Source organism: Leguminivora glycinivorella, chromosome 12 (genome assembly GCF_023078275.1).
Source record: "Leguminivora glycinivorella isolate SPB_JAAS2020 chromosome 12, LegGlyc_1.1, whole genome shotgun sequence".
NCBI classification, from domain to species: domain Eukaryota; kingdom Metazoa; phylum Arthropoda; class Insecta; order Lepidoptera; family Tortricidae; genus Leguminivora; species Leguminivora glycinivorella.
The window spans coordinates 8,868,712-8,889,230 of NC_062982.1; the positions used below are offsets into that span (position 1 = coordinate 8,868,712).

The 20,519-nt window shown below is 37.7% G+C and overlaps 2 protein-coding genes across 7 annotated transcripts in view; one reads left to right on the plus strand and one right to left on the minus strand.

The window, feature by feature from the left end:
* Positions 1-20,519, minus strand: part of LOC125232252 (rab11 family-interacting protein 4) — a 162,301-nt gene that overhangs the window by 44,226 nt on the left and 97,556 nt on the right. The gene's annotated exons all lie outside the window — the stretch shown is intronic.
* Positions 490-20,519, plus strand: part of LOC125232253 (mpv17-like protein) — a 150,055-nt gene continuing 130,025 nt past the window's right edge. Inside the window, exon 1 of the mRNA XM_048137908.1 lies at positions 490-528. The gene's annotated coding sequence lies outside the window, so the exon portion shown is untranslated. The remainder of the gene's footprint in view (positions 529-20,519) is intronic.

A 20,519-nucleotide genomic window follows, 5' to 3' on the forward strand; every position in this document is an offset into this window, starting at 1 on the left:
AAGTGTGGATCAAAATATTTTTCCCCTCAGTAGCTCGGAAACACGTGTTTTGTCCTTTAATACCAGCGGGTAAAAACGCATTTTATCCACTAGTGGGTAAAGTAATTTGACCTTGAATAAAGTCAAATTAACTGCTTTCAAATTGATAAAAGTAGGTGAATCTACTAATAAAGATGATTTACCACCTGTGGAACTACTGGAAGCAGTGATAAACGCATTTTTTGCGTTGTAGTTTCCTCGCTACAGTGAGGGGAAAAGTTTTGTGTTACACTCGGGTGCAAATGTATTTTACTTCTCGTGTGTTAAAAAACTCGCAAGTTCAGGATTCTATTCTCGAACCACTCGCTTCGCTCGTGGTTCAACTATAGAACCCTTTCACTTGCTCGTTTTTCAATTCCACACTCGGCGTTAAAATACAACTTTGCCCCCTTGTATAACAAATAACTATTATTAAGTACCTACGCTAGTCTTCCTTTATAATTATACATGTTTGTCAAAATCTTTATTGTTCACAAGCACGATTTGAAGGTAAGTACTCGTAGGTACTTATAATTTTAATATATTATAAGAATTCCTCGAAGATATCCAAAAAGATTTTTTTTTTCTCATCTCTTATCTACCCTGTAGTGCTGTGTATACTTAATAAAATAAGCAGACCTTATTATTTATTAGTCTCCGACCGACTTTCTGATTTTTTTAGGATAGGTTTTAATTTTTTATCGAGAATCGAGACCCACATGTTTAGATCTTCCTACCACTGATAGAGAGTCTGTTCACGACTCTTCTCTTTTCGAACAGACTCTAATCAAGAGAGAAGGAGTTACATTTATCACTTAGTGTTATCACAATGATGTAGGAGATATTGTAAGGATACGTTATAAAACTTATAAATAACAGTCGTCCTAAGTTTTTCACGTCAACTAAACTGAAAGTGGTAGTTTCATCGCTCAAGGTGCTAAATTCATTAGTAGAAATCTATCGTCTTGGTTATTAGGCTCATAAATTGGCCTGCACAGTAAAACCGCAGTCATGGACGCTTTCTCAGATCATGAGGCTGTTGCGGTTCTATTGTTATTATTTCTGGAAATATACAAGATACAGTCTGGCAAAAAAGAATAGAAAATAATAGAAGCGTCTAAGTAAACAGTTTTGCATGTCACAACAATTTTGACAGGTGTTGATATTTTTCTATGAGAATATTTAAGGCACTGGTCCCACGGCGAGCTAGTAGGCTATGAGCTATCGGCTATAAAATAGTTATTTGTTATACAAGGGGGCAAAGTTGTATTTTAACGCCGAGTGTGGAATTGAAAAACGAGCAAGTGAAAGGATTCTATAGTTGAACCACGAGCGAAGCGAGTGGTTCGAGAATAGAATCCTGAACTTGCGAGTTTTTTAACACACGAGAAGTAAAATACATTTGCACCCGAGTGTAACACAAAACTCACTATAGCGAGGAAACTACAACGCAAAAAATGCGTTTATCACTGCTTTCAGTAGTTCCACAGGTGGTAAATCATCTTTATTACTAGATTCACCTACTTTTATCAATCTTAAAGCAGTTAATTTGACTTTATTCAAAGTCAAATTACTTTACCCACTAGTGGATAAAATGCGTTTTTACCCGCTGGTATTAAAGGACAAAACACGTGTTTCCGAGCTGGTGAGGGGAAAATGAACAAAAAGAGACACGATTTTGGTATTTCACCGATAGGCGAGTAACTATCTATAAACATCGCCGTGTCTCTTTCGGGTCGCGGTGGGACCAGTGCCTTAAGAGGTGAATTTTGAAAAATCCTTTCTTAGTGCTTGTAAGGAACCTACGTGGCAAATTTTGGATGTTTGCGTTGATCAACTGACTCACTGACTGACATATCAGTGAGTCAGTCAGTTTTTTCTTTTACATATTTAGAAGATGATACACTTGGTTTGGTCTAAATAGGGGAAGTAATTTAATAAGTTTTCTGAAATCCTCACGTAGGTATAGATTTTTAATTGATCTATATCTATGTGTCACCTATAACGCTAATACAAAGAGGATCGAGTATTATAGAGAGTTAGTTAGTTAGAAGTAAAATGTGTAATCAACTAATCACAGTGCATATACTGCCATCTCTTGACACAGGCTTAAAACTTTTGAACCTCAGTTTTGACAATTTAGCCCATATTCTTAGCTTGATATGTATTAAAATGTCAAATATTAATAGTAGCGCCATCTAGCTGGGCGTACCCCAAAGGTGTAACGCCAGCTAGGCCACCGTGCCTTTTTCTCTAGGGCTTTGAGGTACGTGTTTTTCTTAGACTTTATCCGTCTATACGGAGTTACATAATATGTCTTTGTTCCGTTTCCTTTCAACCCCTTATATGCCAAGAGTGGCACTGAAGCTTAAGTAGTTTCATGTGCTCTGCCTACCCCTTTATGGCATACAGGCGTGATCGTATGTATGTGAGCAATATATTTAAAATAATGTTCTTGTATCCACATGTATATTAATTGAATAAATAAAAAAATAAATGTATATGTTTTTGTACAAACATAAAAGATGCAAGGAAACCTTAAGGAAACAGTCTCACGACCGCGACTTTTCGTAGAATCTGTCATCCTGATACATTTTTATTTTGAATATGGCTTAACGTACGATTGTCACCTCGATTGTCACCTTGGGTAGGAATGGCAATGCGATGAGGCTAAAATTATTACAACAATCTGGACCCCACGGACTTCCTGTCACAAATGACATGCTCACAACGAACTGCTCACAACCGTTACAAAACACTAGGTGTATCCGACGCAACGGTTTCTAGTTAAAACCTTAATGGTAGACCACAGCAACATCATCATACCACTCAACATAATGCATCCAATAAATAAATAATTAAATATTATAAGGACATTCTTACACAGATTGACTGAGTCCCACGATAAGCTCAAAAAGGCTTGTGTTGTGGGAACTCAGACAACGATACGATATACATATTATCGTCACTACTTTGAAAAAATCTCGTATCTCACACTGTTCCTCAAAGTTAAAACGCAGTAAGTCTATATGCATTGCATAATTTTAATTTTTGAAATTACTGGTAAATTATGTATTTTTATTTTGAACTGTGATTTATTTATTTTAATTGTACTGTTATTTTAATTGGACCATATGTTGTCTGAAATAAACGGATTTATTATTATTATTTGTTTCTCCGTTTTTAAACTCTCGGGTCTTTCGAGCCCGGTCATTTATAAGGCGTGCGTGGGGATATAGATCCAACACGTAGAGGCCGTTTGGAGATATTTGATGTCATGTAGAACGCCTGCTGGAACCCATTCACGGGTACATGAATAGATACCCGTGAACCGGTTTCAGCAGGCATTGGAAACTATTGTCAATAAAATGGAAAGAATAGATCAGGTCTATGGGTTGAAATTTGGATGAGTTATGAAAATGGGCTATTGCAAAGGTCCGGACACCTACCATAACATTGCGTTAACAAGTTATCGAGGCAGGCGGTGACTCGCCACTCGGTAGATGGGCACCTGATTTGCCATCATAAAGACGGCCAGGCGCAACACCGGCGTGAGTGGCTCAGGGGTGTCGAGAGGTGGTGCTGCGCTTTCTCCGTAGTTACTCGCGGCGTTATGCCCTTTAACACTTCCACCCCTGGAGCGACAGCTCAGACGTTCCTCTCTGGACGGCCAATGAAGGCAAGCCAGAGCTGAGAGTCCTGCGGGTCCCCTTGGGGTTCCACTCCGGCCGGCGAAGACACGCCGGAGACGGAGACCCTGACCGACTCTCGGGAACACTCGGGTCCGTGGGGTCGTCACTCCCCAACAGCTCGCCACAAGCTGCCCTGCGGGCTTATTATTATTATTATTATTGCATACGTACTTATTACATTTTTCTTTTCATTGACAGAAGAAGATACAAGTTTTTTTCAAAGTAGTGACGATATATAATATATAAATACTTATATACATAGAAAACATCCATGACTCAGGAACAAATATGTGCTCATCACACTAATAAATGCCCTTACCGGGAGTCGAACCCTAACTTAGCAGGCAGGGTCACTACCAATTACGCCAGACCGGTCACCAATATGGTAAGGGTTTAAGGAAATTTCTAGCTCCATCAAAAATTAGAAGTGTGCGCTCTTGAATGAGACTTAAGTGATAATGATGACATGATGCCCTCACGGACGTCCTGTCACAAATAACAACGGACTGCTCACAACCGTTACAAAACACTGGGTGTATCCGACGCAACGGTTTCTAGTTGAAATCTGGTCATTACTGTCGTCGATGGGTTGCGATGACGGGTGGGCGTATCGAATAAGGCCGCGTAATGGACGAAAGCTAACTTTACTATAATTACAATCTGTTACTAACGGTAAAATATATCCTATATGTATAGGTGCTTACACTGCTTACCAACGATAAGAGCTTATTGCTTATAAAACTCATCTGCGGGCCAAATGTTATAGTCTATCCCATGTCTTGTTTAGTCAGTGTTCCTCTACAAGGAATTATACTATGGCAAGGAAGAGCAATAAAGAGTTTCGCATCATTCGCCAACGGAGCATGAGCGCTGAGCGGTTGACCACTTGGCTACGGGCGGGCCCACGTGGTAAATCAAATGGCAATTAACCACGTTCAAACTAAAAAATACGTTTTATTAAAAATACAGAATGTATCATGAATTCACATTCATTCCATTATTTTTTCATTCTATTCCAAAATACCTAGTCGCAAAACCACATTATTAACGTCGAAAAAACAAACATAGTAAATAATAAGACTTAATGTACGTACAAATTGATACATATCATTTCGTACGAGGTGCCCATTAAAATGGTGTGCGTGTTGATAATCCATCACATTGAATACGAGAGTCATTCTGAGTAATTTTCAGGTCTTAGACCTTGATGTCTGGCGGCAAAAGTTATTATAAGTATACGACGTTGTCAAGCAAGATACCAGAATGTGGCTTATCATCAGGTAAAAATTGCGTAATTTAATTACAAAGTGAACCTGTTTAAATGTTTTGTGTGAAACTGTTCTTATTGTAAGCTGTAAATTCTTATGTTAATAAATATAAATAAGAATAAAAAACGTTCAGCTTGAGAACGTCATATATGGGCCATTTTTTTTTCAAAGTTGTCCACCCCACTTTTTTTTAGATTTGGAATTTTTTATGTGTTTTCCACTCAGAATCGCGAGCTCTTTCAATCCTAATAGGAGAAAAAAAGTGTCCCGAGGTTTTTTCCCCATTCCGTTACCACTTTTTCATACATTTTGTATGGCGGTAATGGAATGGAAGGTTCGAAAAAATGTATGGAAATCTTGGAACATTTTTTTTCTCCTATCAGAATCGAAAGAGCTCTCGATTCTGAGTATGAATCGCGTAAAAAATACCCATGTTGCAAAAAAAGTAGGGTGAAAACTTTGACAACTTTAGACTTAGACAACTTTGAAAAAAAAAAATGGCCCATTTATGGTCGCTTCAAATTGTATACATTTTAAACAATGATTTAAAGTCGAGTGTTATTGACCGTCAGTTTTTAAATAAGTTTTAACTTTTATCGATGGTGATTTTCAGCTTTCATTCTTGTTTTATTTCACGATTGAAAAATAGTGAGTACTTTTATACCTTTACTTAGTAGACGAGACGAAGCACGCCGCAAAAAAGAGTTACAAAGCGTATGCCTCATTAGTAGCAAGCACAGTTAGTTACTACGAAACAGCTGTAATCATTGCACAACTTCCGACGAAAACTAGCTTATTTGCCATGAACGAAACATAAAAGAACCACTACTACTTAGGGCCACTTGTGCCGACGGAAATGGAGGGTTAGCCCGAGGGTTAACCCACCATTTTATATGGAATTTGACAGATGACAGCCCACTAACCCTGAGTTAGGTGGTTGGTGCAAGTGGGCCTTAGTCACCTACCAGGTACTTAGCCAACGTCAAAATCGCTTACGCTTCGAGCGTATTGTACCTACTATCGTATCTACCGCTCTTTTGTGAGCATTTCCTTTTTTTGCCACTTTTATGAAGTGTGATATTTAAAAAAAAAAATGCTATTTCTACTCAGAATTACTAGCCTTTTCAATCCTAGTAGTTAAAAAAATTGTCCCATACGATTTTTTCTTATTTTGTTACCATTTTCCGTACATTTTGTATGGGGTAACAAAAGAGGAAAGTAACAAAAATGTATGGAAATTCTGGGACACTTTGTCTCCCAGTGAGATTGAAAGTACTCGTGATTCTGAGTACAATTGACCTAAAATTCCCTAAAACAATAAAAAAAAAATTATTGGCAAAAAAAAAAAATGCTCTTGTAGTGGCGCGACAGAGCCAGATTGCATTTCGATCGCCCTTAGCGTCAACGATTGTCACTTCGGATAGGTTAGCAGCTAGGCTGGCAGTGAACGTAGACAAGAAAGAGGCCTATTCCTAACGCACAAATGAAAGGCAACCGGCTTTATCGTAGCAACTAATAAGAAATAACGATAGGATGAAATACTTAACTATGATACACTATGACTAGGAGGACTAGGGAGAATAGGCAATAGGCTAATGCCTAACGCTCCATTCCGTGAGGTGTTGGCATCAGAAAAGAATAGCAGCAGACCATCTCGTCCCATGGGTGTCACGTCATCTAAGGCAACTAAGGGAACACTGATGGTGGCAGCCATGCACATGAGCAAGGCTCGAACGTATACTTCGCAGAGTCTTTGCTCGTGATATCTGTATGTGCGTAGCTGAATGCACAAATGCTCACGAAACGCTTACGATAATATCTCTTTCGTAGCGATCTATCTCTTCTGCGGCGTTTCGCAATGCCATTCGGCTACGGGGCCTGTGCACGCTGTCAACACAATAAAAAAATCTAAGGCTCCTTGCCGAACGAAGCACTACTGGCCAGATCGCACCTATATGGAAGAACGATAGAGAGAAAGAGACAACGATTGGCTACGGAGCGTCATCGATTGGCCACTTGTCTACGGAACTCATTACTTTACGAAAAGCTAACTCTTCCCAAATATAACTTGGTCTCAAAATCTCAGATAGTCATATCTAGTCGAGGATCATGTAATACTGGTTTACAGAAGCGAAGTTTTTGGTAAGTTTCGTGTAACAACTGGGTTAAAGACAGTTTCTGGTTGTAACGATTATTTCACTTATTAGATCAGGTTGCGAATCAATTTGGTTACATTATATGTGACGAGATTTCGATAAACAAGTTAGTTCGTTTGCTCAATATGTAACATACGATGTCAGCCAATTAAATTAAGTATGAACATTAGCATCCATATAAAAGAGTGCGTCATAACTTTTCATTCAAATTTGGGCATCAACAAAACTAATAGGGAGTAAAGCTTTGAAATAAATTACCACATTAACGGCGTAGGTATGCCTTCTATTCTTTTAACGACAGTAGAATAAAACACAGTAGGTATGTACCGTCCACTTATTTCCATTGATTGTATGCAGTGTCCATTAGGGGTACAATGATTTACCAGTAAAGAGGATCGGAAGGATTTCAATTAGAGAAGCACCGAATATTCGGTTACTATTCGGTATCCGGCCTATCCGGCCCTTATTTAAATATTCGGCCGGATACCGAATAGTGACGTACTATCCGGCCGGATATCGGATGTGCTATTTTTGATTGAATGATTTTGGGGTAAACAAATTAAATGTAAAAAAAAACAGTTACGATTGTAATACCTACTTATAACCATAGCCCTTTATTATAAAAAAAAACATTTAAGCATATATTTTGCCTTGAACGAAATAATTATAATAAAACTAGTTTTTTGCACTTAAAACGGACTCCGCGCGAAGTTCACTACGCAACAAATCAAAACCTTCACGACGCGCCCGCTCCCTCCTTAAATTGTAGGTGTTGTAGGTAAAATTCTGCTGGCCTAATATTCGGTGGCCGGAAACCGAATATTCGGCCGATGATTGGGCCGAATATTCGGTACCCGGTATCCGGCCAAACAACTATTCGTTGCATCTCTAATTTCAATGGAAAAATCCAAGATGGCGCCTGTAATGTATGGGATGTCGGTTCGACATCCAATATCGGATTGGATAATGTGAAAACGCACTTACGTTACGGTGCATCTGTAGGGACCTTTTCTGTAGCCTGCTAAATATACTGCGATTACTGGGGTATGTATAGTACTTATATGCATACAAATAGTATAGGCATAAACATCTACATACACGTTCGCTAGAGATGAGATACAGATCTGTTGGTTTTGTCTGATCTGGCAGAAATCGCTCTAAATTCCGGAATTCCTATGCGTCTGTGGTAAGCCTTCCGTTATGAGGAAGATATTTTAACACACAGCACGTTACACGGCAGACAATCAATGAAGATCTAGGTCACTTTTTGCAAAGGGTACAGCGGGGCAAATCTCGACTGGGGGGCAAATGGTCCATTTTCTCCATGTTTTACAATGTTTGCATTATTAAATAGAGTTTCCACCGGTTATATATGGTAGGCGTGTTCAGTGGATACATGTAGAACTCAACAGTCGAGATTTGCCCCGCTGTACCTTACGTGTGTTGTGTTGTCTTTCAATCAAATCACAACAAAAGCAAAGAATTCAGTCATTTAGGTTATAAGTAGGTACAACGAGTAATTTTAGCCTGTGTGTGTCTTGCTTGAGATGATTATCTGTTAATTGTTATACATAATAATTAAGGCTTTCTTTATTTATCCTTCTGTATTGTATTTCAATTGTATCTTAAAATTGAAAAAAAAAAAGTCAATTAAAAAGAAACTCCCCGCCTCTACTGCTGACTTGTTTCACTACCTACCTATTTGGGTATAGATGTTAAACCTATACTAATTTGCAGGTAGATTATTAAAAATAAAATGTTGTGGGTAGACGCCACATGCGTAACTATTACGAGTGTCCCATATTACCTAACAAACGGAACATACCGTCCATAGTGATGTAAACAAACAATACTGCCCATAATAAAAATACCTTCACACTTGCCTGAAGTTGCGTATGTCATTCGTTACAGCTACAGCGCTGTGACAATAAAATAACAGCGTGACTAAACAATCGGACATAATCACGGTAATTTATTTCTTAGGTAACACTAATAAACTAAAATTACGCCTCCGTGTGCTTAGGATATTGTTAAAAACGTTCACAAGTAAGAAAGGTCAGTTTACAAGGATGTTATGAATTGTTTGGTAATTAGATTGGCGCCTTTCGAACAGTTTGCACAATGTCATGTGACGTTATCAAGTTTATTCAGTTTGTTTACTTCTATTACGCAATAAAAACAAAAGAATTTAAACTACTGTATATGTGCAAAAAGTTAGCACTGACTACTTGTAATTTTATTGGCTATCTTGCCCACTATCAGCTTAGTTAGCTTAGCTCTAATTACGATTCGTACAATTATTGCTTAATGAGCACATTTCTCTAACCTGTAAGGCCGCTTTCTGTAATGCATGTAAACACCGTTTCGCTCCAGCTTTACTAATGAATGTTGCACTCAATGAATTTTTCACCGTGATCCGTCACCGGTCACATGGAACAGGGACGCTATCTTTGCGACATCACACAAAATCCACAACTTGAAACATAGACAAAACAAATGCACATCACTATTTAGGATACCAATGTTCTGTTTTCAAATTTGAAGAAGTTTTGAATTTGGAATGTTTACCGCGTGAACGGCAGTTCGCCAGTGTTGTTTGCGTGGGACTGACGCATCAACAAACGGCAGACCACCGGCCAGCGGAGTCATTCCAGTCACTTACGAACGCAGACAAAGCGAAAGGATAGCAGAACCAGTATAAAAGTGCTCTCGATCAACGCAATTTTGCCTCGACTCTTGACAGTTAGTAACGCTGGTTCATTTAAATCTATGACTGGCATGTGCTTTGTAATAAATGTAAACACAACCAGTGGGCAGCGGCCGCGAAGCACCAATTATTCACAATGGGCAACTGCGAAACCCGACTTTATTAAATTATGTAAGTCAGAATGTAGTGGGTTTTGTCAAATTAGCGCATCAGCGGCAGATAGTACCGTGACAATGGGGGCACTTTGTATGGGGTTTACGAAACACTTTGTGGTCTATTGTTAATTGCCATGCCCATAAGGCCAGGCACGAATACTGAAAATATGGCGTCATTACGCGCTTTTTGTACTAACGGTCTTGAACATAGTATTTTGTGGTTGAATACATTTTAATTTAGTTTTTACCTTTGACTTTGTCCTCGTAAAACTCATTAAAAGCACTTTGGAGTCGCTAAAGTCGTAAAACCACATGAATGGTGTCACCGACTGTAAATGTTCTAATGCCAATTTTTAGTAGGCATCTAAATATATTCATTATTTATGAAAATGTTTGTGTTTACGATATTAGTAGAAAGGACAGAGAGATATACTTAAATCATCGTTTCAATAGGTATTACGCCAGAAATAGTAGACACAGTAAAGTGGCTGCCAAAGACGATATGAGTTGGTTTTTACAACCGTCATAGACCCGTTATCCTGGCATCCTGCTTATGCCATCGAGTATGGCATCTAGGTCGAATTAATCGTGTCAACACGACATTGTCGTTTAAGCCGTCCGAATACGTTTCACCTATTGATATTACATAGTCGTGAATAGGGCATGCTCCCGGTATTTCCCGGTTCCCGTTCCCGGGAAATTCCGGTAAATTTATGGTGGCAAAAGAACCGGGACTAAAAGTTAGAAACCGGTGCTCCCGGACTAGACACGACACGTGAAACTATAGATAGAATTACATTAATTTGTGGCGGTTGTAGTGGTATAGCGTCACTACTCTGAAAAAGTTAAAACGCAGTAACTCTTATATCATTTATATGCATCATACACATATATGGTTACAACATTTGTCTTTTCATTGTCAGATGAAGTTTTTTTTTAAATTAGTGACGATACGTTACAATTGACTGACTGTCCAATCCCTCCTAATATCCTTACTATTACTAAGTACCTAACATGTTCTTACTAATATTATTCTCTGTTTGTTGCCTCTTCACAACTAAACCACTGTGGCCAAGAGTAAGCCCATTTATATAAAAAAAAACCGATCCGAACTTATATAGATTAAATTTAGTACGGAGATAATTTAAAACCCAGTCAACATCGTATCCGTATCTAATTAATACACAGGCGAAGTTGCAGGGGTCCCTAAACTAAATACTCGTTTTCCTAATTAAAGTGTTTGTCATCGCTTCGAGTTTCCCATGCACTTCGCGACTTCGCACATAGAAAAGGTATAACAAAAGGACAAACAAAAGGATAACGGATGGCTATGTAAATGTTTGAATAATTAATACAGGAAACTGATTGATTTGAAAAGATAATAAATTGTATTGTACAAAGGTTGGAGCCGTTTTGCGCTCTCTCATAACAATGGTGGAACTGTGTGGTCTGTTTTAATAAGAATATCAACACCTGAGGTAACGAAGTAGAAGATGAATGTGGGTTATCCAAGTCCTAACCATAATACCTATAACATACTAGCTTTTGCCCGCGGCTTCGCTCGCGTCAAATTCGAAAATTTCAGAATGCCCCATACAAACTTCCACCGCCTATTTTTAAAAAGTGTGGGGGGGGGGGGGAGTCAGAAAGAGACAAAAAATAGCCTATGTCACTCTCCATCCCTTCAACTATCTCTAATTCGTAGCTCCGTTTTGCCGTGAAAGACGGACAAACAAACAGACACACACACTTTCCCATTTGTCACGGTCCACTGACTCTAAATGTTGATCCACTTCTAGTTCATTTTATACTGGACTTTAACAGTGTCTGCCACAGTCTAATTATAGTGTTATAGTGTTATATTATAGTGTTTCTATAATGTAAACAAATCTTTTTTTAATATTGTCTTCGGTTACCGCGATGAGTAAATATGAAATAAAACTATGGAAACGGATTATATCGCGAAAATCTTTTTTAGTAAAACGAATAGAGAATAATGGATAATCCCGCATTCACTAGAACAGCTGCTGGATTCAGAATTAGAAATTGATCCGCGGTTCTCAGAAGGCAGTGCACTACAGATTTATACGCAACTTGTAATGCCAAGACACGAGATACGACAATAAACATCACTGCAAGTCAATGGCAACATAATAAGGTGTAGCACGCTATAATAATAACAAATGGTGGCCACGAGATTTGCTCGTTGCATCATTTTTCTGTGACTCTCATGATTCTCATCAGAGACAAGTAAAAATTACTGTCAATTTGGTTTGAGTACAATACAAAGATGAGTCCTTCTAAGATGATCCTAGACTAGATTATACTCATCCATATGAAAGAAAGAAATACAACGAAGAACTTTTAAAAGTAGGAGTAATTTTAATTTTGATTTATGAAAAGACTAGCTTCGCACAAACCCCCCCCCCCCCCCAATTTAGGGAAGTTGGGGGTTAGAAAGAGACAAAAAGTACCCTATATCACTCTCCATTACTTCAACTATTTCCACTTAAAGAATCACGTCATTTCGTCGCTCCATTTTGCCGTGAAAGACGGACAAACAAACAGACACACACTCCCATTTATAATAATAATATAATAATAATAAATAATAATAAATATTATAGGACATTCTTACACAGATTGACTGAGTCCCACGGTAAGCTCAAGAAGGCTTGTGTTGCAGGTACTCAGACAACGATATATATAATATATAAATACTTATATACATAGAAAACATCCATGACTCAGGAACAAATATCTGTGCTCATCACACAAATAAATGCCCTTACCGGGATTCGAACCCGGGACCGCGGCGCAGCAGGCAGGGTCACTACCGACTGCGCCAGACCGGTCGACAAAAATTTATAATATTATGTATACCTATCCTCTGCATATCCATTGAAAATAGTAAATCATCCTGTGTCTTCCATGAAGATCGAAACTTTTTAAGGAAATTACCATTATTTTTTTTTGGCAGCGAGAACCAGAGAAGTTGCTGGCCATTGACTTCACAAGTTTCATGACGAACTTGAATATGTCAAGAAAAACACGCTTTGAAAAGGGTTAATTTAAAATGGACTACACATTTTAGACGCGCTCCCACGATTCAATTTTATCCCGTTTCAAGTGTCGAGATTGGCTAGTTTTTGTCGTAAGTTTTTTAAAGTTAATGGGACTGTAAAGTTTTTTGGTAGTCAATGAATTCAGTGTTGCAGATTGCTCGAAGATATGCTGAAATTTCTGGGTAATACAGTAATTATAATTGGTCATGCATTGAGGCATGAAGTCTTTATGAAAATCTTCGCCGATTCCATGAAAAAAAGGTATTCTATGTATGGTTAATCCCCATAACAACCCCGACTATACCGAAGACGCAATAGTCCCATGTACATACAGAGTGGGCATGGAAACAAAACTACAAAACATTCGTAGAAACATTCTGATATACTTTCAACAGAATAATTTAAAAGAAGCTACGCTAGCTAATATTCCGTATACAATAAGGCAGGGGTCACCAACTAGTCCTGATTGTAAGAATAAGGCGATCATATCGGTCAGTTCCGGATGACAGTGCAAAAGGCGGTCAACATTAGGTAGGTCGGTAGTCCGGTCCCATTTGGTGACCCTTGCAATAATTAAAAAAAAAAAATATTTGATTTCGTGGAGAGGTTAGAGTAGTCGCTGAATAATTTTAACGCCAGTTATCAATTGTTATGAATTTTTAGATTGCACCCAGAAAGAGTTTTAAATGCTTCAACGTTAGTTTTATTAGACTTATATTGACCGGGGAATAGACCGTGTGATTACCTTTTTTTTTTTATTGAGGTCCCGATATTTCGACGCCATATCGTCATCGTGTCGTGTCGTGTGGTGTGGTGTGTGTGTGTGTGTGTGTGTGTGTGTGTGTGTGTGTGTCGTGTCTCGTCGTCGTGTCGTCATCGCGATTTTCGTATTTGCGATATTTCTGCGTCAAAATATCGGGACCTCAAGAAAAATCAAAAAGTTAATTACGGTCCATATCCCGGTCAATATAAGTACACCCAGAAAAACGAACGGTTATATTTAGCATAGTACGTGTATAACTTACACTAGCTCCAGATTAAGTATTTTTAGATAACACCCAGAAAAAAGAACAGTGTTAGTATGCGTGTATAATGTACACTAGCTCCAGACTAAGTTTGCGGAGAAGCACGCGTGTTGGGCAACATCGGAACGCGGCGCCGCCGCCGCCAGCCGGCTGGAACATTCACTTTCTTGAAGAGAATCCGAGGCCTGCAAAATGCTCTATATCCATACTAATCGGTAAAATTTAGATACATATTTACATCTTGATTGGCCGAATGCACTTTCTTAGTGCAACCGCTTATCAGCTGCATCGGACATTCCGTTGCGAACAGTGATGCGTGTCTCGATTTTGTGAATAGGATTTAGAGCGATTTGGAATCATTTCAGTTGGTTTTGGAACTATTTGGTAACTCGATATAATTAAGACATTTTACATCTTGATTGGCCGAATGCACTTTCTTGAGTGCAACCGCTTAGCAGCTGCATCTGACATTTATTGCGAACAGTGATGCGTACTGTCTCAATCTCAATTTTGATAGGAATTAGATTTATTTGGGATAATTTCAGTTGGTTTTGGAACTTGGGTACCTACATATTTGGTAACTCGGTGAAGTTAAGACATTTACATCTTGATTGGTCAAATGCACTTTTTAGAGTGTATCCGCTTATCAACTGCATCGGGGATTTCCGTTGCACACAGTGATCTCTTGGATTTTGTTAATATGTTATATATATAGTAATTTATTAAAAAAAAATTGATAGTTATTTTAGTTGTATGGTTACCTACCTCCACACCTTATCGATAAAATTTACATCTTGAATGACCGAATGTATTCTCTTGAGCGCAGTGCAATCGCTTATCAACTGTAAATCGGACATTGCGTTTTCCGTTGCACATAAGGAGTGATGAGTATCTCTTGGATTTTGTAATAGTTATTTGTTATACAAGGGGGCAAAGTTGTATTTTAACGCCGAGTGTGGTATTGAAAAACGAGCAAGTGAATGGATTCTATAGTTGAACCACGAGCGAAGCGAGTGGTTCGAAAATAGAATCCTGAACTTGCGAGTTTTTTAACACACGAGAAGTAAAATACAACTTTGCCCCCTAGCAAGATCTAGAAATTAATCTTTTTAAAGACGGCAAGAAAATAGAAGAAGTTAGCACATTTACCTTGTTAGGACTGACGATCGACTCTAACGTCGACTGGAAAGTTCACATCCAAAACACAAAGTCGAAGCTATCAAGTTTTATCTATGCGTTAAGTATACTAAAAGTAAATACTGACTACGAGGCTGCCCTCACAGCTTACTTTGCCTACGCCTATGCATGGTTAAGATACGGGGTGATCCTATGGGGCTACAGTATCGATGCCCACAGCCTATTCTTAATGCAAAAAAAGTGCTTGCGTATTCTTGCTAACGCCCACCCCCGACAAAGCTGTAAACCCTTATTTATTCAAAAAAACTGCTTACATTGTCATCTATATACATTTTGGAGGTAGCAATATTCGTACGAAACCATACACACCTTTTTAGACAAATAAAGGACGCACCAGACCGTACCATGAAAACGCGGCATGAGAACCGACTAGCAATACCACAGTCGCGCTTGCAAATGCATAGAAACAGCCCTCATTCCCGTTTTATAGATATTTTTAACAAAATTCCCGGAAAAATTAAACTAGAAACAAATCCAACCGCTTTTAAAAATAATCTTAAGAAGCTGCTAATTGATAAGTGCTACTACACTGTGAACGAATTTCTTAACGACGCTAATCTATGATGTTACCTAAAGTTATTGTACCTGCCTATACTTAAATAATTTATATTAATAATGCTGATTAAAACTTAAGTTTGACATAAATTTTACTATGACTGAATATTTAACTGTTAGAATAATATGTTGTGCAGGCAAAATTTATTTGTGCGAGTAGATAGTGTTAGTTATAAGTTATAAGTATGTACTAAATTGCTTTACCCTACCCGGGTCCATGTAACATAGTCATAAGTCCTAGACGTAATGCATGTACATGACTGCAATAAACCAATATGAATATGAATACATTTGCACCCGAGTGTAACACAAAACTTTTCCCCTCACTATAGCGAGGAAACTACAACGCAAAAAATGCGTTTATCACTGCTTCCAGTAGTTCCACAGGTGGTAAATCATCTTTATTACTAGATTCACCTACTTTTATCAATTTTAAAGCAGTTAATTTGACGTCGGGATGTATTTTAAATTCATTATACGCGATTTAATCCGTTTCCATAGTTTTATTTCATCAGTTAATTTGACTTTATTCAAGGACAAATTACTTTACCCACTAGTGTATAAAATACGTTTTTACCCGCTGGTATTAAAGGACAAAACACGTGTTTCCGAGCTAGTGAGGGGAAAATACATTTATAATGATTTGGACATTTTTAAGTAGGTAAGACTTTTCAGTTCGTTTCGAAACTTGGATGTTTGTTTACTCAGTAAATTTTTGACGGATATTAACATCATTATTGGCCGAATGCACTTTCTTAAACTATGCAACAGTTTATCAATAGTAAGTATGTGCACAGGACAATCCGTTGCGAAATTTGATGAGTAGGTAATTTAATCTAAGGTTTTGTAAATAGGTTTCTAACGATTTCGAAATTATCTATGTGGTTTCGAAACTTAGTATTTGGTCAACAATTATGGGTTTTATGGATTAGCAACTGTCGTTTGTGAATCTAAAATAAATTTAGTCTAGGAATCTTATTTCTGCAGTGGGTTAACTTAACACTTTATATTGGTAAGGAAATAAAGAACCGACTAGTTGCTTAATATGCAATAAGAAATAAATAAAATAGCCGTGTTTCAGCCAACTAGAAATATATTTTTCAGTTGGCTAGGAAAATCATTTTACTACAAATTATCCATTTAATAAAGAAAAAAATTGCAAGTTCTTTGCATAACGTGCAATTATTGCAGTCAGACTCGGATTTCCAGCGCTAACCACAATTACACGAGTTGTGTCGTAACAAAATTAACGCCAAATTTTAAATGTACACTGAATAACACTCACTTTATGTATCTGAATTATATTGAAAATGTGTTGAATCGCTGCGCACGCTTTCAGCACATCCGCAATCCGCATATTATCTCAGTTCACGAACGGAACCACTCATATGCATGTTGTATTGGTATTATATTCATGTTGTATATTTAGTTCTGAATACACGTCAGCTGAACTGGATAATGTGATTTTTCAATTTACAAGATGTACGTAAGCAGGGGTGCGGATTAGTTACGTAAAGTGATACCTTTTTGTCCATTTTACAAGCACTCAAACCACTTGGGACGTAATTTACCATCCGTATATATTATACCTGCAGAGTCATTGATACAAAATATAATATATCGTCACTACTTTTAAAAAATCTCGTATCTCACGCTATTCCTCAAAGTTAAAATGCAGTAAGTCTATATGCATTCCATATACTTACTACAATTTTCTTTTCATTGACAGACGAAGATACAAGTTTTTTTAAAGTAGTGACGATATGTTGGAAAGGGTTAAATAAAGTACATGGCATACTACTTTTTTTAAAGCCTAAAATATTAAAGTTATTTTTGATAAACCTTGGATATCTACAAACGGATCACGTGTAACTAATGTGTTACGCAAGAATAATATTACAGGAACTTGTAGAATGACTAAGAACCTAGTTCCTGAATATATCATTTGAAACGCTCTATACACACCATAATTTCTCATTCCTACTTACACAACTTTGCTTTTCATTCATAAAATGCACACAGCATATTTAAAGGAAGAAAGCTAATTAGCAATAACATGCAAATGTATTCAAAGTGGAAATAAACGTTAGTGTGTTGCAATAATTAATGAAGTTGTCATGATATTCGCATTTCATTTGCCATTCGTCGGACATGCGTTGGAATAGAATGATAATTTTGCCGGCTTAGTTTGACATCACGTTATGTTTTAATTTAGCGTGTGTCACGGGGAATAATTGGAAGGTATTGGAGGAAGCAGAGCAGAAAGTGACGAATAACGTACTTGTAGAAAGACTAATATAATACGAAAGCTCGGAAATTGGCCTGTCTTGGTAACTCAATTTCATCGAGATAGATTACCAGCAGATTTTACGAGACAGTGCAGGCGACGTTGACGTATAGGTTGGGTGCGTCAAAAACTACACTGATTTTGTTTTTATTCAGAATTACATGGTGTGGAATATTGTTATATGAACTAGGAAATACTAATTCTCTCTACGCAGACGAAGACGTAAGCAGAAGTTAGTAGTTTATAATCAGCATTGTAGGCTCTGTCAGGTGGATAAGTACCGATCAGCAGTACTAGTCATACTAGTTATGAAAAAAAAGCTGCACTTTTAGATGGAAGCAAGCCGCTTTGCATGGTGATAGTAGACGTCTTAGTAAACGATTTTTTCCGAGGATATCGAAATTTCATCCCTTAGGAAGCCGAGCGTAGCGAGGTGTTTTATGAAAATGAAAAAAATTCTATCTTTTTATTGTATCGTCCGATTTTGACAAAACGTATCTCAAATGAAAGGTATTGCTTTATGTAATTTAAAAAAAAATTGAAAAAAAATATTATAAAAAAAGTAAGAAAAAAAATAAGAAAAGTAAATTTACGTCTCGCACTGAATAACTTCAAAAAATGACAGACAAAATGTACAATGTCGATATATGAGTTTTTTTAAATCAAAGACAGATAAATTCATAGTTGATAACTAAAGACCGCATCGAAATCGGATTAGCATTTTTTAAGATACAAGTTGCCAAAGTTGGGAAAATTTGCTTTATATGGCCACTTTGAAATTCCTTTGCCAGAAAGTCAGAAATAATATATTGGGTTGGTAAGAAAGTAATGAGCGAATCATAACCAATATTGTAATTTTTATTTAATTTATTATTTTAATCATTTATCAAAAATATAACGGCCTTCGTTATCTACTACTTGTCTCCATCGTTCTGGTAAAGAATGAATAGCATCGGCGAAGAAGTTCTTAGGTTTAGATTCAAAAAACTCAGCTATGTACTGTCGTGGATGGGCTTGATCATCGAACTTTTTTTCATTCAAGGCATTGCTTAGCGATCTGAACAATGCGTAATCCGTAGGTGCCAAGTCTGGAGAGTACGGTGGATGAGGTATCACTTTCCAACCTAGCTCCAATAGCTTTAGCCGAGTTACTTTTGCAATGTGTGGGCGAGCATTGTCGTGTAAGAAAAAAACTTTAGCATGCTGTGGACGATTCTGACAGATTTTTTGGTTTAAATTTTCAAGCTGATTACAGTATACTGATGCGGTAACAGTCATTCCACTTGGTAGGAGTTCCCAGTGAATAATACCATGAATATCCCACCAAACGGACAGCATAACTTTTTTCGGGTGAGGCTCTGTTTTTGGTGCCTCTATTCCTTTTTCGTTTTGAGCTAGCCACTGACGTTTGCTTGTGTGATTTATATATAAGACCCATTTTTCATCTCCAGTGATAAGATGGTCCAACCAGTTGAATGTGCGGCGAAAAGACAGAAGTTGTATGCAGATATCGGCACGGCGGTTTAGTTGATGTCATGTTGGTTGTTGACATGAGAGCAGCCTAACTCGTTAGCCTCGGATCTCCTTCAATTAAGGTTTTTAATTTGGCTACATCAATCTTCACCGGTCGACCAGACTTAGGTTGATCTGATAATGAAAAGTCGCCACTACGAAACCGCTGGAACCATCGTTTCGCCGTGGCCTCAGACACACCTTCAGGAGCAACACGCTGACATTATATTACGCACTGCTTCGGCGGCTGAATGGCCAGACTGAAATTCATATAGTAAGCAATGCCTTACATGCACTTTTAATTCGTCCATTTTCTTCCTTATATTAGCTCGGCGACAGCTAGTGAATGACTGACGAGAAACTGTGCGACTCGCCCTTTATATACTTTCGACCATAGAAAATTCTAGAACTCTCTCAAAAATTTTATGTGGAATTCAATCGATCGCTCATTACTTTCTTACCAACCCAATATTTTTCTTACACAGAAAAGTACATAGTGACAGTAGAACTCAACATTAGGGTTCCGTAGTCAACTAGGAACCCTTATAGTTTCGCCATGTCTGTCTGTCCGTCCGTCCGTCCGTCCGTCCGTCCGCGGATAATCTCAGTAACCGTAAGCACTAGAAAGCTGAAATTTGGTACCAATATGTATATTAATCACGCCAATAAAGTGCAAAAATAAAAAAAGGAAAAAAATGTTTTATTAGGGTACCCCCCCTACATGTAAAGTGGGGGCTGATATTTTTTTTCATTCCAAACCCAACGTGTGATATATTCTGGGATAGGTATTTAAAAGTGAATAAGGGTTTACTAAGATCGTTTTTTGATAATATTAATATTTTCGGAAATAATCGCTCCTAAAGGAAAAAAAAGTGCGTCCCC